Genomic DNA, 5,451 nt, shown 5'->3' on the forward strand with positions numbered 1-5,451 from the left:
AAAATGAGTCCAGGAATAAAGAAAATCTGATGTATATCCACAATGGAATATAATTCAGCCATAAGAGAATGAAATCTGCCATTTGCAGCAACATGGATGATGAGCCCAGATGACATTATTGTTAAGTGAAATAAGCCAGGCACAAAGAGACAAATACTGCATGTTCTCACTCATATGTGAAAGCAAAAGTTGATCTTACAGAAGTAGAGAGTAGACTATCGGTGACCAGAGGAGGGAAGGGTAGCACAGTGGGGAGGATAATGACAGGTTGGCTAATGGGTACAAATTATAATTAGGAGAAATAACTTACAGTGTTATTTTTATTTTATTTTATTTATTTGAGACCGAGTCTTGCTCTGTCGCCCAGGCTAGAGTGCAATGGTGTGATCTCGGCTCACTCCAACCTCCGCCTCCAGGTTTAAGAAATTCTCCTGCCTCAGCCTCCTGAGTAGCTGGGACTATAGGCATGCACCACCACACTCAGCTAATTTTTTGTATTTTTCATAGAGACAGGGTTTCACCATGTTAGCCAGGATGGTCTTTATCTCCTGACCTCCTGATTTACCTTCCTCAGACTCCCAAAGTGCTGGGATTACAGGCGTGAACCCCTGCAACCAGCCAAGTTATGGTGTTCTTATAGCACAGTAAAATGTATGTAGCTAACAATAACATTGTATATTTCAAGATAGCTTGAAAAGAAGGTTTTGAATGTTCCCAATACAAAGAAATGATCAATGTTGGGGGTGATTGATATTTCCATTATCCTGATTTTATCATTACACATTGTATACATATATTAAAAGAACACATGCACCCCATAAATATATATGATTATTATGTATCAATTTGAAAATTTTTATTGAGATGGACTCTTTGTTGCCCAGGCTGAAGCACAGTGGCACAGTCTCAGCTCACTGCAGCCTCTGCCTCCCGGGTTCAAGCAATTCTTTTTTTCTTTTCTTTCTTTTTTTTTTAACACCTACAGCACCCAGTATTCCCAGGCAGTCTCCCATCCAAGTACTAACCAGGCCCAACCCTGCTTAGCTTCTGAGATCAGGCGAGATCGGGTGTGTTCAGGGTTCAGGGTGGTATGGCCATAGACAGTTTCAAGGAATTCTTGATCCTCATGCCTCAGCCTCCTAAATAGCTGAGATTACAGGTGTGTGCCACCACATCCAGCTATTTTTTTGTATTTTTAATAGAGATCGGGTTGCGCCATGTTGCCTAGGCTGGTCTTGAACTCCTGGCCTCAAGTGATCTGCCCACTTCAGCCTCCCAAAGTGCCTGCCAGGATTATAGGCATAAACCACTGCACCCAGCCAAAACTTATTATTATTATTATTTTTTGAGATGGAGTCTCTCTCGTTGCCCAGTCTGGAGTGCAACAGTGCGATCTCTGCTCACTGCAACCTCCACCTCCTGGGTTCAAGTGATTCTTCTGCCTTAGCCTCCCAAGTAGCTGGGACTACCCACTACCAAGCCTGGCTAAAATTTTTTTGTATTTTTAGTAGAGACGGGGTTTTACTATGTTGATCAGGCTGGTCTCAATCTCCTGACCTCAGAGGTGATCTACCTGCCTCGACCTCCTAAAGTGCTGGGATTACAGGTGTGAGCCACACCCAACTAACCTAAAATATTTTTAAGAATTAATATGAAAGAAAAAAAGTGAATTCAGGATCTGAGACCAGACACACTTGGGTTTGTCATTTTGTTTTATTAGGGGCCTGCAATATTAGGGGCTTCGATTTCCCTGTAAGTAAAATGGGAATAAGAATAGAAACTACCTTTAAGGTCATTAAAAGAGTTAAATGAAATTAATGCATATAAAACACCCAGCACAGTATCAGCCACATAACAACTATTACTCTTTGGTGCCTCTCCCAGGAGAAGAATGCTGGCACCCTGGAAGGCAGTATTGTACAGTGGAAAGGAGCCTGGCTTGAAACTACAGGACTGGAGTGTGAGTCCCACTTCCACCGTTTACTGGCCATTTAACACTAAGCAAGTTACTATACCTCAGAGTCAGTCTCAGTTTCCTCACCAGGAAAATGCATCTGCCTCCCTCAGGGGAGAAGTCTGAATGGCTCAATGAACACGGACAAGAATGTGCTGGGCAGCACAGAAGCATCAGGCACCAAACTAGATTGGATGGAACCCAGAGGGATGGCCCCGCCTGGCTCTGGTTCCTATTTTCCTCAATGGCATTGTGACTGCCAGGGAAATCTACTCTTCACAGGCAGGGAAAGTAGGCCAAGAGACTGGCACCAGTCATCATTTTCACCCTTCACGTTCTGGTTCTTTGGTAAAAGAACATGGCTAAATAATAAAGGTCCCACGGGCAAAGAAGCAGGACTTCCCCTGATGTATGAGGAATGAAATACTTTTTGGTTTATCTCTGAAACACATCGGGCCATTGTAAATTTGCTTTCTATCTGGCACATTCGGTATGGATTTTAAGTCCTATTACAGGGAACCCGGTAAAACCAATAAAAAGTACATTTATCTCTACTATCATGTTAAATTTTTTTTTTTTTTTTTTTGAGACAGAGTCCCACTTTGTCACCCAGGCTGGAGTGCAGTAGTGTGATATCTCAGCTCCCTGCAACCTCTGCCTCCCGAGTAGCTGGGATTGCAGGCACACACCACCATGCCTGGCTGACTTTTTTTTGTATTTTTAGTAGAAACAGGGTTTCAACATGTTGGCCAGGATGGTCTTGATTTCCTGACCTCGTTATCTGCCCACCTCAGCTTCCCAAAGTGCTGGGATTACAGGCGTGAGCTACCACACCCGGCCCACATTAAATTTTTTATTATGGAAAAATATGCATGAACAAATAGAGAATCAATGAACAAATTAATACGTACCTGTTGTTCATCACTTGTAATCAATGGCTCCCTGTTTTACACCCCAACTGCTTCCTGACTGACCACCCCAGGTTATTTTAAAACAAATATCAGGTATCATATTATTTAATCCATATATTTTTAGAATATATCTCTAAAAGACAAGAATTCTTTTATAAGATGTATTCAAAATACCATTTTATACCTCAAAATAGTAATAATAATTTCTTAATATCACCAAATAACCAATCTGTTCAAACACTCCTATCTTATAATTTTTTAAAAATTGTTTGTTCAAATAAGATCAATTAACTATATGGTTTGTATACACCTTAAGTCTTTATAGGGTCTCCTACCATAGAAACTGGATCGTTTGTCCTAAAGAGTTTTTTGCAGCTTTTGGTGGATTACATCAGTGTGGCATACATAGTTCAGCATGTTCTACCCTCAAATTGGAAGCATATTCCAGACCTTGGAAGTTGACCCCATGGGATGAAATCCCAAGACTGTACCACAGATTAATCATGTGAAGGACTAAGGGACTTGCCTGTGGATTTGTGTCCTGACTCTCTGGAAACTGGGCAAATAACTGGTCCAAAGAGAAAGGTACTTCAGGGCAGTTCTCTGCTGCTGGTTTTTGCTTTGTTTTGTTTTGTTTTCTTCTAACAGGGAAGGTAGAGGCTAAGGGAGACCCTTCTGAATGACAAAAGACCCTGTCTTTCTTTGCTACCTTCTACTGAAATTTTTTTTTAAAAGTTGGCACCTTAATGGGGAAGATGAATAATTCTGGTTGAAAATTCAAGATTAAAGTCTGTCTGGGCTGGGCACAGTGGTTCACACCTGTAGTCCCAGCACTTTAGGAGGTCAAGTTGGGCAGATCGCCTGAGGTCAGGAATTTAAGACCAGCTTGGCTAACATGGTGAAAACCCATCTCTACTAAAAACACAAAAATTAGCTAGGTGTCATGGCAGGCACCTGTAATCCCAGCTACTTGGGAGGCTGAGGCTGGAGAACTGCTTGAACCCAGGAGGTGAAGGTTGCAGTGAGTGGAGATCATGCCATTGTACTCCAGCCTGGGTGACAAGAGGGAAACTCCATCTCAAAAAAATAAAAATAGGCCAGACACGGTGGCTCATGCCTGTAATCCCAACACTTTGGGAGACTGGAGCAGGCAGATCACCTGAGGTTTGGAGTTTGACACCAGCCTGACTAACATGGAGAAACCCCAGCTGTACTAAAAATACAAAATTGCAAAATTAGCCAAGCATGGTGGTGCATGCCTGTAATCCCAGCTACTCAGAAGGTTGAGGCAGGAGAATCGCTTGAACTGGGAAGGCAGAGATCACAGTGAGCCGAGATCGCGCCATTGCACTTCAGCCTGGCCAACAAGAGCAAAACTCGGTTTCAATAAATAAATAAATAAATAATTTAATTAAAATAAAAATAAAGTCAGTCTGTTCATGCTTCCTTGTTCAATAAGCATCCTCTTTCCCTTGCGAATGTGTGCTCTTAGGGACCAGAAGTCAGTTGCTAGCTAGGGAAGAAAGAATTCCCTGGTCAGACTCTGTGGAAACAGTGGGGCTAGACTCTTGAAAGCCCTAAGATCACTTTAGCTAGCTCACTTGCTGCTTCCACTTCCACTGCCATGGCGCTGAATGCTGGCCTGGGCCCTCTCTTTTCTATGAAACTACAAAAAGTCATTATGTAAAGTCATTCAAAACAAACCCAACAAACACCATTGTGTAGCTCCCACGTTCCAAAACTTTGGGCTAGCGAAGGAGGTGAATTTGAGATCGTCCCAGAAGAGTGGAGTCTAGCAGAAGCAGCAGATGTGCAAACCAAACAGTTGCACCACAGCCTTGCAAGACACAGGATGACATGGGCCAGGTAATCCGGGATGCCCAAGGAAGAGGGAATAGGGAGGAGCAGGGGCTCTACAGGGAGGAGATGCACAGTCCAGGACTTCAAGGATGAGGAAGAGTTTCAGAGATTGGCTGGAAGATATTAATGACACTAATAGTAACAACAGCCACATGCGTTGTGTGAGCACCTCACTTCACACCATGTGTGGTTTTTGTTTTGTTTTGTTTTGAGACAGTCTGACATTGTCACCAGGCTGGAGTGCAGTGGTGCAATCTCAGCGCACTGCAATCTCTGTCTACCGGGTTCAAGCAATTCTCTTGCCTCAGCCTCCCAAGTAGCTGGGATTACAGGTCCCAGCCACCACACACAGCTAATTTTTGTATTTTTAGTAGAGATGGGGTTTCACCATGTTGGCCAGGATCGTCTCAATCTCTTGACCTCATGATCCACCTGCCTCAGCCTCCCAAAGTGCTGGGATTACGGGCATGAGCCACGTCGCCCGGCCATACCTTGTGTCCTATGTGCTTTCCATGGACTCGCACATATAATCCAACCCAGTAATGGAGACACCCTTGTTATCTGTATTTTACAGATGAAGATACTGAGGCAGTTTCAGTAGCATTTCTTCTCTAGTTAATAGCTACCTGCGTATGACCTCAAAGTGCAAACACTGCTTAAGGGGTGTAGTACCTGACACATGTAAATCAATTTGTTCCAAAAGGAAGTCTAGTTGACGACCCTCTT

At 43.2% G+C, this 5,451-nt stretch overlaps 1 pseudogene; it reads right to left on the bottom strand.

Annotated features, from left to right (window-relative positions):
* Window positions 1–976: 976 nt before the first annotated feature.
* On the bottom strand, window positions 977–1,102 carry LOC118143556 (5S ribosomal RNA; annotated as a pseudogene).
* Window positions 1,103–5,451: the final 4,349 nt, after the last annotated feature.

Source organism: Callithrix jacchus, chromosome 7 (genome assembly GCF_049354715.1).
Source record: "Callithrix jacchus isolate 240 chromosome 7, calJac240_pri, whole genome shotgun sequence".
NCBI lineage: Eukaryota > Metazoa > Chordata > Mammalia > Primates > Cebidae > Callithrix > Callithrix jacchus.